Here is a 13,189-nt window from a genome sequence, read left to right on the forward strand (position 1 = left end):
GATTGATGATTAGATGCTGTGAGTTTGTCAACTCAGAGGATCAATCGATTTGAAGGTTTGGTTCTTATTTTGTTGAATGCAACATTGTTGCTTTAATATCATTTTTTTTATTTATAAAGATTATTTGGCTTTGTATATAATAATTTAAATCTTTAATCTTTGGTTTAAATCTATTATCTATTAGCCTTCTAATTCATCGTCGATCTAAAAGTAAGTTTGATTTGCACGGGCTATTATTTTTCTATTGGGAACAAAATGGTGTTTCGACTATATTTCGAATATATTTTGAGAAATAGGAAAATGTGTAGTAAATTTTAATGAAATTTAACCTAAACGGTTAATACTCTACACAAAATTGTAATGCAGCAATCCTATTTTTCTTTGTACACAAGTTATAGAATATAATGATGAATGAAATGAACCAAAATCTAAGAAACATTTTGAGATGCAAAGAAATTATGGGTAAAAACGTACGTATATATACATTTTTTCCATAAATTTACAACTTAATTTTTCTAAAAACACCTATAAATGAAAAAGTATTTCACCAACAATAAAACTTTTGGTTCATTTCATTACCCATATTATTTAAAACACACGCTGAAATTTTTATGTAAATACCTCTATTAGTTTTTGAGATATCATGTTAACGGTGGAGAATTTTTATGAAAATTAAAGCTTGTGAAAATTGAAGTTAAAGAAATATTTTAGCTACAAAATTGTTTAAAATTCTCCTGGATGATAGGTCAGACCTTCCTTTTCCTAGAAAATACTATTTTGGAAGGAGGAAAGCCTGAACTACAAGAAATAATAATAAAAGAAGAATTCGCCAATGTGGTCGAAAACCAGTTTTTTTTAACGTAGTCGGATACCTTAATTATTTTCTAAAACTATATACTAAGCTCATATTTCTTTCTCAGGCTCGCTCTTTCTTGCTTCTTGCCTTACTAATTAGTTTGTTGCATTGCTTTTGTCATTATTTTTACCCAAAAAAAATCTTGAAAAAGAATAAAAATTGGATTATATCCTTAAAAGTAAAAATCTTTTCCTTAAAAATAAAAATCGTTAAATCCACAACTGTTTCTTCCAATCCTATATAACTATCAATCCAAAATCAATAATTATCAAATTAAATTAAAAATAAATATTTCCTGAACCAAACTAATAAAAGATACATTGTACTTAGAGAACGCTAATGCTACTACAACTAAAATACAAACGAGCTTAACCAAATTAGAAATATATATTAAATTTAATGCAAAAAGAGCCAAAAAGAAAGATATGACGCATCTGGCCTGAAGACTTTCTCAAGGGTGACCCTCAGAACAAAACATTCGCCTCGATAAGCGAGATGACCTCGTTTTAAATCCACCTGAGAATTTTAAAAAACAGATTTATTTTAATTAAGTCTGTCACTTTGTATAAACAATAACTAAAATCCAACGAACTCGTCGGAAAACAGTATGCATTTTATACCAAGAATTTGGATTTTTCTTTAATTTCCATCAGTTCTTTCAAGTCCATCTGCAAGAAGTCTGTCTATTCGTTCACGTACGTATGAAAAAACTTAAAAATACAACGAACTATATGGATTAAATTTGGTCTATGGTGTTTTTAAAATCAACTTTTAGATGTTTGTCAACCTTTTAGAGCAGATCCATCAAGGGATATTTGTCCGTCGGTCGGTCAACTAACTGCTTCATAGGCGAAAGCAAAAACTTGAAAACAAGATATACATAACCACAGGATTTCAATTAACATCATTATGAAATAAATGCAATGTGAAATCTTCATACTTTAGATCTGAAGTCGGAATAAGTTAAAAATCAATTTTCTTGAAAATGTAAAAAAAAAAAAAAAAAAAAAAAAAATTAAGACAAATGGTTGCGTACTGTGAAATAATACAATAACGGGGTGGATCCTAGCACAGCCCACCTCTTGGCGTCTTTTTGAATTCTCGCCACGTGGCGATAACGTCGCCAATGTGGCAACCTAGACGGATTTTTTTATTATTATTTTTATTTCATTTATTTATTATTTTATTTTATTATTATTTATTTATTTATTATTTATTATATTTATTTTTTATTATATTTATTTTTTATTATATTTATTTTTTATTTCTGGCCTTCAAGTATCGTTTTTTAATTGAAAAATAATAATAACTAATATTCAATTAGTAGTCAACTTGGCGAGATTTCAAATAAGTCGCCAAGAGGTGGGCCCATCTAGGATTTTACCCAATAACGTTAAGAGAAAATTTCCATAGGTTTGTCATGATCATGATGAGACAATGATGCGCCAATTTTTAAGAATCCTTTATGATGAAGATTCCCATTACCCGAAAAAGAAAAGCAAATAAGTAATAGTAATATGATAATAATTATGTGATAAAGTGATAATAATAAAATAATAGTAATATTATAAAGTAGCAGTAATATGATAATACCTGCCCACCAGGCGAAATATTCGCACCTTCAAGTTCTTCCCCAAATGATTTAGTCTTTTGTTGGAATATTGGAAATAAATAAATGTATTGTCGGAATGCCTGGCTTAACCATAATATGATGTACCCTTATGTGCACGTGAGCAGTGATGACGTCAGGAAAAATAATCCCGTGATACCACAGAAACAGCAGTAATTTTCAGTTTTGGTTGGTGAAGTAAGTAAGAACGGAATGAAAGATGGCTGTATGTCATGTTAAGAAATCAGAATATTAGAATTTATATTCGTGAAATGAAATATGTAAATATTTGTAAATAATTATCTGCATGTGTCCTCGTCTAGAAAATATAAAAGATTAAAAAAAAGAGAGAATGCTTAGATTAAGGATTTCGAAATTTATATGAACTAATTCATATTGGAATACCTCAATTCTTTCGATTTAGTAGTTCCCGAAAAAAGAGGTAAGAGGGAATTTTCTCTTATATTTATAATTTTGAATTTGGGACCTAGAATATGTATAAAATAAAGTGAAATGTATATTCAAAAAAATCTAAGGTATTTTATTAATATGAACATAATTGCAACTTACGATACTTTTTTGTGTAGAATGTTTGATGCCAGAATGCAATCATCTTGATTTTTTTACTTTATTTTCAGAAATAGATTCAAAAATAGTGTTAGACCTCGTGACCCTAGAAAAGCTGTTGAACTTGTATGATATTTATATGTTGACTTAGTAAGATAGAGATTTGTGAGGGAAATGCGCTTCCATGTTGATAAAATATTTATGAAAAGAACAACGGAAACAAATTCACGTAAAACAGCAGATCTTAAAATCAATATTTATTTTTATGTCATTAATAGATAGCGCGGATTGTATAGTTGCCACATTCAACGCACGCAGACGAAAGCTTTGGTTATTTCAAAAACTCACTTTGATGATGCACTCTAATCTATTTAGGATCTACTAGAGAATTCAGCATTTAAGTTATGAAATAGCTTTCATCCATTTCTACGTTCATATTGTCTCTCGAACGTTTTACTACAAGATCCGAAGTATTCTCTTCTCAAAATTTTGAGAAATTGCTTTGAGTTAATTACTACACTCGACATCTATATCCACAGCTATTGAAGCGAAATCGTATGACTTTGTTTATACGCTAACCGTTATTTATATGTAGATCTACTAAGATAAGTCTGCAATCAAAGTATATGCATATTTATGTATATCGTGTGCCGATGGTGGAAAACAGAGGTCATGAATTAAATGAAAAAACGTTCTAAAATTGCGTTCGTCGTAATAAATATTATTTTAAAGAATTCTTCCTTTCATAATTCAATTGTGCACTTCATTATTCATTAAAATTCCCTGTATTTCTAAAAAAAATTAAAATGTCAGCATTCCTATTCATGCCAGCATCAAAGGTTGAAGAGTACAATCTCCAATCATTTCTGTTCAAAATAGGATCGATAATTGTTAGATTGTTGCCATACCTTAATGATGTTATAAAATTTTTCTTTTAACTTTTATTTGAAACAAACGGGGAATTTTATTATAAATTGAATAAGTTATCACAGAATTCGTAAAAAGGAATCTATTCTTTGAAACTTTATCCATCATAGTAATATTTGTATTAGTTGGAAAAAAGAATTGTTGACAACAGAAATAATATATAGTATGTTTAATAAATAGTAATATGCATAGTTCTTCTTTTGGAATCTTGCTTTAATTAGTTTTGTGTCTGGTTTATTTAATTTGGTATTTTATCACTTCAGAACAAAGAAACGTGAACTTTTACTTACGATAAAAGCATTTGTCAGATATTGTTAAGAGTAAAATTGTGAGAACAAAATCCATTATTTTTTTTCACTCTTACACTTTTAAGGTTAGTCATTTGTATTTTATATTTCATCTCTAAGATATTTGAATAGAAGTTAATAAAAAAACAATGTTTTGTTAATGTATACTTTTTTACGGTGATTGTATATCAAGTTTCACTAAATAAATCTTGGAAATCTGAAAAATCTTAATCGGTGCTTTTGCTTTTAATCAATTAAAAAATCGTCTTTATGTCGCTTAAAAATTATATCAACGGAAGCAGTCACATGCTTATATTAATCGAAATTAATCCATTTTTAATCAAAGCATGTGTTATTACATAAATAAAGGAACAAAAAAAAACACTAGTGTTTTTTAAAGGATAGCAATAAATTTAATTTTTTTTAACTAACTTCATTAGTTTTTATTTAATTCGCCTATTGATGGCTTGTTAACGAAGAACCAAAAGCCTTTTCTTACAATAATAGCATTGACAGATTTTTTTTAGAGTAAAATCAAGAACCTAAAATCCGTGAGTATTTTCCCCTCACGTATACTTTCAAAATTACTAATTTGCATTCTATACTCCACCTCAAATTAAGGAACTGAAATCGAATTTAATTAAAAAAATTATATGCTTTGTTTATGTATACTTTATCACATAGATTCTATGTCAAGTTTCACTAAATAAATCACGTAAATCTGGAAAATCTTAATGAATCGAATTGCCTTTAATAAGTTAAAAGGCATCAGTATGTCTCTTAATAACATCAACCGAATCAGTCACATATTAATCCATTTTTAATCAAAATATGTGTTACTGCAAACATGAAAGAAACAAAAAATATATACATGCTAGTGTTCTTATGTATTACTAGCTGGTATGCGGCGCATTGCTGCCGTAGAAGAAATAATTTTTTAAATATTGTTTGAATTAACTAATTAATTAGGAATGATAGAAACAATATTTATTTTCTTGTCGACAATGAATACATTCCTTGGAATTGAATGTTATATAAAGGATAAATATAAATAATCCTTTCCATTTTTTTTAAATTTTAGATTTTATATTTCTACTATGCCTATAACTTGCGCTCAATTGCAATCAATAAGTTTGCAAAGTTTTATCGCAATCGGATGAACGGTAAGGCAGCGCATAAAGCATGAACAAACAAAAACTCATTTTTATTAGATATAATAATAATTGTAATATACCTATTACTTTCGCACAAGTGCCAGCAATAAATTAGCAAAGTTTTATAGCAATTGGATGAATGGTACAGCAGCGTATAAAATAAGAAAAAACAAATTCATTTTTATATATTAGATTATACCCTATGGATGTTCTCTGCTCAAATCAAAAAGGCAAACATCAACTGTTTTTCCAGTGCTCTCTTCCTTTAGCCTCATATCTCAACGAAGGCTTACCTATCTGCTGATTCAGTTCTTATCTCTTCCGATGTAACACCATCCAATCTAACGAATCTCATCCGATACCAACTAATTAGTCCTTTCGCATCGTGTGTCCCGTTTTCCAAGAGATACCTTGTACCTCTTGGTTTTGTTGGAAAACTCTTATCCAATCTGTTTCCAGTCTACGTAATTAGACAAGCTCCAACCCATAGTTCCAGAACGGCTATTGATTATATCTCCTTAATTTATCAACATGGCGCAGACGTCACGAGATCGGGATAAGTTTATTATTTATTCACCATTTTTTTTCTCTTTATTTTCTTGTTCCTTGGTTGTTGTTTTTCATACTAGTTCATTAGCCTTGCGTCGCCATGTCTGTCCCACATGTGGTATTGGATTTGGGTTCTTGTTTGGTACTATTGATCGAAATAGCCTTGGTAACTGGTGATGTATGTTCTCGCTTGGCGAAAGACAGGGTGATGATAGTTCATTTGGCTCGTGACAAATTTCTATTCCAGTTTTTATTTTTTTAAAGGAAAAGTTTCGTGTGGAGCAAGGTTCTCGTGGATGGTAATTTCGTGTTGCATAAAAAGATTAATTTCGGTGTTGCTGACGATGTCCGGGAAACACGAATTGCTACTTTTGTTTCAAGTATCTACACTTTTCCAATAAGGGTGTTTCTTGTGTCGTTTTAATCAATAAAAGTCCTGCGGTCCTTTTTATTTAAAAGTAAAAATATCTAGTTTTGTGTTAAGTGGCCCTTGAATAATTTTTTAAAGAAAACACCTGTATCTATTCATCTTTAGAACATGCGCGAAAATATGTAGATTAAACAAGTGGTATATCATTAATATTTATAATTATCTGATTGATAATGCTTCTTTGCAGAGCTTCAATTCATATGTTACATTCTTTTTTTTATTTTTTTATGCACGAAATATACAAAAAGAAAATATTGTAATCATCAAAAGAATCCGATGTCAAGATTTTGATAAGTCTCCAAGTTATTAAATTTTCTGAATCCAAAAAATACACTTTTGAAATTGTCTGTTTATTAAAGAACATATTAACTGAAAAAAAAACTGCATAAATGTGGCCTTTACACCAAATTTGTAAATTTCTATCAAATTTTCAATTAAATCCAATTAGAACTCTGTCCTGCCCTTCAAGTATAAATAAATATCACAGCTGCAAAATGTTAAGTTTGGTTGGTTTGTCGGTTTTAATTATACAAGAGCCATAAAAGGCTGTACTGCGCCAGACGTATGGTTAATAAAAGATTTACAAAATGTTAAAAGATAGATAAAATTTAGTACATAAGTTTAGCATCTAAAATATATACTATATCAAATTTTGAACCAAATCCGTCTGAGAGTTGACCATCTGTCGGTCTGTACTTCCGCATGCATATAAACGATATAACTAAAAATGCAAAGACTAAATAAGTGAAATTTGGTTTATGATCTTGTGACTACAGTTGTACTCTTGTGTCAAATTTTGGTCTCAATAGGAATAAAGTCCACCAAAATTCAATTTTGGTTTTCTTTAATATATTACGAAGCCCATAACTCTTATGTGCGTGATTATAAAAATAAAAATCTGTAAACTCATGGCGTTCATTCGTTGCTTGCAGCCCACAATTTTGTATGGAGGGTGGTGGTATATATCTTTTGATTATTTGCATACTATCAGTGGTAGAATTAGTATTTCATCTTTGTAACTTTTAATATATATATTTAGGTTTCTATAATGAATAAAATACCTGTAGGATTCTTGAAAGCATATTTTTTAATTTCTAATCGCTCTTAATCGCTTTTCGCTAATACAATGATAAATAAAACCATATAAAATTTAGAACCTTATTTGTCTATTTATTAACTAATTTTACTATTAAACAAGCTAGTGGTTATTACAGAACAACAACATGCTTACTTTAAAAGGAAAGAATAATACTTACTATAAAAGGAATGTATAATATTTTTAATTTACATCTCAAATACAACTTTGTTGTTATTCGATGGAAATTACACAAAAATGGTCATTTAAAACAGGAAGGCTCAGATATGATTCTTTTAATATTTTTGTAATAAACACAGGCTTATTCAAAGCTCTAAGACAAAATTCTAATAACTCTGAATTAAGCATTCATCGTAGAGCGAAATAAATAGAGATCTGTGCGGAAGAAAAGAAACTTTGTTTGCAAAATGAACCCTCAAGCTCTTCTGTCTATTTACATTACCATTTGAATTCTAAAAAAAAAAAAAAAAAAAATACGATTGAACGTGTGAAAGAGATCAGTGCTAGCAAAAAAAAAAGTCATGTCGCCTTTATTTGCAGTTGTTGCATTTTTAACTGGAAGTGCCATTTCGACGTCATATTTTGATAATTCAATGTGACATTTAAATTAATATGTTTCTACCTCTTTGATAGAATAAGGTTGTTTTTCGTGAGAAATAATAAGATGAAAGTCTTTTTCGTTTGCCATCCTCTGTTCATTCAGAAATGTGTTCTTGTTTGTCACTTTATAGCAGTGTTTTAGTTCTTAGTTAGTTGCTAATGTTTTGCGCTATATGACTAATTGTTAAGAATTGTTAAGAATTATGTACAATTTACATTATTAATAACGGAACTGTTTAATGTAAATCTGGCTATCAAATAGCCCAATTTTCTGATCAGCCCACCCACAAATTCTCATAGTAGATAAAAATTCATTTTTCAGGATGATTAATTTTTCACTAATCTCTACCTTCAGTGATCTTCTATTAGTCCGTTTTATATCAAGAATTTTTTAACTCCACAAAACTCCTTTCAACTCAGCTAATCAGAATATTAGGTGTCCCTACATGATCAAATGGAGGGTCGCGGTGACTTGGTGGTAAGGTCTCGGCTCGTGAGCCTTAGGTTTCAGGTTCGAGACGCGATTCCACCGAAGAACCGTCGTGTAAAAAGATCTGTTGTCCGTTAAATTCCTCAGGGCCAAACGTCCTCTCGCTGGTGTGGAGAGAGGTCTGACATCTCAGGTGTCGTCCTCGTCATCCGACCATGGTTCAAAATTATGAGGGCCATCCCAAAATAACCCTAGTGTTGCTTTAAAACGGGACGCTAGTATAACTAAACTAAACCTAGCTATTCTTTGGAGGAATATAGAATTTCGTACGGGGAATCTTCCATTTCCAAACCCCCGGGTCTCGCAACAAAGTCACCTATATGTATTTAATATTCTAGTAATGAATCTAATATTTTTACAAGGAATTTACTTAAATTTTCTATAAAGAATATACTTAATATTAGGAATATGTATAATTACTTCACCCATTCTTAAAATACGGCTTTACTCAGCAAGGATAGTTATCATCATGAGAAGATGATGAGGAAATATTTAACATCCTTTTCAAAATTACGAGGTCCGTCCCAAAATAATTCTAGCGGTGCTTTAAAAACGGAACGTTAATATAACTAAACCAAACCGTCAATTTGATAGCGTTATTGGAACTTTCTGTTAACGTATCGAACGTTTTTTTTTTTTTTTTTTTTTTTTTTTTTAAGTTAGCGGGTGTAATGATATTTTTGGTAAAATTCGAGAATAATGTTGCCTTTCCTTTTTTTGATTCCAAAAAAAGCTCTGAAACTTTTTTTTTTACCTACTATTGAAATAATCGTATAGTTACATCAATAACATTCGGTTTATAGATTTAGCATCTAAAACATAAAACCACATTAAATTTTGAACCAAATCTTTCTGGGAGTGGAATCTGTATTTTCGCAAGCATGTAAGCGTTATAACTCAAAAATGCAAAAATGTAATGATTAAATAAATAAAATTTGATATGTGATCTTGCGACTACACTTATCTTCTGTTCAAGTTTTTGTTTTTATCTATGAAGAAAAAAGTATTCTAAGTATATATTTGTTTTTGTTTTTTTTACTATATTCTATGAATCACATAACTTTCATTTACGGAACTCTGTAAAAGAACAACAACCTTGCTTATAATTCATAATTTTATGCGGAGATGAGAGTTATATATCCTTTCTTTCACCTATTGTTTATTACATATTATGTAGTGGTACAATGAAACTTTTATCTTCTCTTAAAATTTCGATATATTTATTCTTGGATTCTTAGAATGAATAAAATACCTGTAAAATACTTAGAATTTTTTTTTGCTGCTATTTATTAAAATTTCGAAAAGGCAATAATAAATAAACTTATATAAAATTTTAAACTTATCTATGCATTTGTTAACTAATTATTATTTCAGTACTAAGCAATATCATGATAATTATTCCGCAATAACTTAACAATAACTAGTATAAAATATCAAAAGAATGTATACTACTTTACATTTACGCCGCGAATACAGATGGATTTAGTGGTTATATTGGTCCAGTCCAGACTCGAATTTGTCTTAATAATTAAAACTCCATTACTTCAAATAACTTTAATACATATTTAAATTCAAAAAATAATTTTTATTCCAGCTCCTACAACCACACGAAATTTATATTTTTTCGAACAAAAAATAAAACTGCATATCTTTTCGTTGCCATTTCAAAAACAATAAATAAACAAAACGATGTCAACTGTTATTTTAAAGTCCTGCATAAGTTCAATGCGCAACAGTTATTCGACGAAAATTTTACAAAAATGCTAATTAAAACTGTCTAAATATGATGTGTTAAGTCTAACACAACCTTTTAATGTTTCTTTAATACACACAAACGCATTCAAAGCTTTAAGGCAAAATTTTAAAGACACTGAATTATAGCATTCACCGTACAACGGAATAAACGCAGATCTGTGAGAAGAAAAGGAAACTTTATTTGTCGAGTGATCCCGCAAGCTGTCCTGTCTATTTACTTTACCATTGGGATTCTAAAGAAATGTGATTGAACTTGTGAAAGTGATCCACGCTGCGAAAACATGTCTCCTCTGTTTACAGTTGTTCCATTTTTAATTGGAAATGGCATTGCAATGCCATATTTGATAATTTCATGCGACATTTAAATTAATGTTTCTGCCTCTTTGATAGAATACGGCTGTTTTCTGTGAGAAATAATAAGATGGGAGTTTTCTTACCATTTGTCTTTCGCTGTTCATTCAGAAGTGTGTTAGTGTTTATCAGTTGATATCTTTTGAACTGATCGACTAATTGTGTATAATAAACATTATTATCAATAGCCAAATATGCAGTAAACAGCTCCCTAATAGCCCAATTATCTTATGAATCTGTCCTCTGATTCTCATAATAATTATTCATTTAACAGATTGATTAATTTTTCACCAATCTTTAAGTTCTGTTAATATTCTATTAGTTCATTTTATAACAATTGTTCCTTGTTTATACTTATAAATTTCAGCTAATCAAGACATTTGAAGTCCATGCATGATCAAATAGAAACTCTTATTGGAACTTTCTGTTAAAAACTTGAATGTACTTCTGAGGTAAATGCAATGGTTTGTTATAGAAAATTCCATGAATAATATCACTTTTCTAATGTCTCTTGTTTTCCAAAAATGCTCTGGAATGTATTTTTTTTTATTTATTATTCAAATAATTATATAAAATTCAAAACATCTTACCATAATAAATATTGCACTAATAAAATATGCAATAAGAATTTTTTAAAGAACAGTATCACTTTTTATTTCCCAAATACTAAATACTTCACTTAGTTCATAAATGACTAAAATATATTGAATATGTTATCTATGAATGCCATATTACATTTGAGAAGTCTTTGCAAGCTTGTCGTTTCTTACTGTTATGGATAAACTACTTTTTTTGACCGTCGTATGTATTGGACATCTTTGAAGTTGCTACGAATACAGTATTTTTAAGCTATTTACATAAACGTGGTTTTTATCAACCTATACAACAGAATTCCCTGTTACTAGTTTCCCAAACATTAAACCTTGTTTTTATCAACCTGTACAAAAGATGCCCTGTTTCTAGTTTCCCAATCATTAACCCTTGTTTTTATCCACCTGTACAAAAGATAACCTGTTTCTAGTTTCCCGATCATTAAACGTGATTTTTATCAATCTGTACAAAAGAATGTCCTGTTTCTTGTTTCCCAATCATTAAACGTGATTTTTATCAACCTGTACAAAATAATGTCCTGTTTCTAGTTTCCCAATCATTAAACGTGATTTTTATCAACCTGTACAAAAGAATGTCCTGTTTCTAGTTTCCCAATCATTAAACGTGATTTTTATCAACCTGTACAAAAGAATGTCCTGTTTCTAGTTTCCCAATCATTAAACGTGATTTTTATCAACCTGTACAAAAGAATGTCCTGTTTCTAGTTTCCCGATCATTAATCGCGATTCTCAACAACCTGTATAGCAAAATGTCCTGTTTCTAGTTTCCCGTTCATTCTCCATTGTATTTCACCTATGATGATTACATGTTTTAATTGCTTGATTTTGAATTTCAAGAAGTTGCAAAAAATCCTTTTTAAATGTGTATAGAAATCTGCAAGGTATATTGATGCTTATTATATTGAAACTATTGATAATATTGGTTGATTAAATGTGTTCCTTCAAATGCAAAATCCTCACGCACTTTATGCTTACTTGAGATTTGCGTCTTTGTTTGAAATCGTGACTTTATACTTTTTGAGATCATTGTATTCTACAAAAATATTCAAATCTCATTCTTAAGATCATTGTAGATTTTACAAAGTACGCAGATTATTAAGGTATTTTTGAAATAATTACAAATAAATAGATTTGCAAAAAAAATATTGGCAAATAGACATTCGTAATTGTATAGAATTTAATGACTTGACATATAGATAATTACACTTTACAAATGATATTCATTTTTGTTTAGGCAGTGAAGTTCTGCAGAATGTCTCCGAGCCTAGCGACCTGGATTTCGTAACATCGTTGCTCTAACCCTTTCGATATTTTCTGAAGTGCATACATAAATTGGATTACAGGTGATTTTATTTTCTCTTATGAATCTTTTGAACCAAGATTGGGTCAATATAAGATTGTAGTAAACGAGGGAACGGAGTCAATTCAATAGATTTTGAATCCGAAGCAAAATTCAGAAAAAATACGCAGTTCTAACGTCTGCATTCTGTCAATAGAAATTCAAAACATTTGAATTTCCATAATAGAATGAAATATTATCAATTACACATCTATTTCTCAAGTTAGAACATTCTCTTTAAAAATAATTGTTATTTGCTTGATCTCTTGAAATGTCATAAGATTTCTATTTATCTATTTATTAAAAGTTTCTATATATTGATTTTCTAAAATTTCTCTATCGTTTTTGTAGCATTTAGCAAAACTTTTAAATTCCGTTGGAAATACCTGTTTAATATTTCGTTTTATTTTTAATGAAAAGTGTTAGTTACTAGATGATTTTTTTCTTTTGCAAAATTCTTAAGAAAAAGGAAATTAATAGTTTAACAAAAGATCATAATGTAAGAAAAATTTAATATGGAGTAGACATAATTCTTTCAGAATATTCTTAAATTGTATCGTCAAATACT

The 13,189-nt window shown here is 29.3% G+C and overlaps 1 protein-coding gene across 2 annotated transcripts in view; it reads left to right on the plus strand.

The window, feature by feature from the left end:
• Positions 1 to 13,189, plus strand: part of LOC129987574 (cadherin-like and PC-esterase domain-containing protein 1) — a 373,319-nt gene that overhangs the window by 60,746 nt on the left and 299,384 nt on the right. The window contains exon 2 of one of the 2 annotated variants that reach the window (XM_056095568.1): positions 12,517 to 12,625. The exons of the other annotated variant lie outside the window; for it this stretch is intronic. The gene's annotated coding sequence lies outside the window, so the exon portion shown is untranslated. The remainder of the gene's footprint in view (positions 1 to 12,516; positions 12,626 to 13,189) is intronic. 2 annotated transcript variants of the gene reach the window in all.

The sequence above is a fragment of the Argiope bruennichi genome, chromosome 1, assembly GCF_947563725.1.
Source record: "Argiope bruennichi chromosome 1, qqArgBrue1.1, whole genome shotgun sequence".
Classification (NCBI taxonomy): domain Eukaryota; kingdom Metazoa; phylum Arthropoda; class Arachnida; order Araneae; family Araneidae; genus Argiope; species Argiope bruennichi.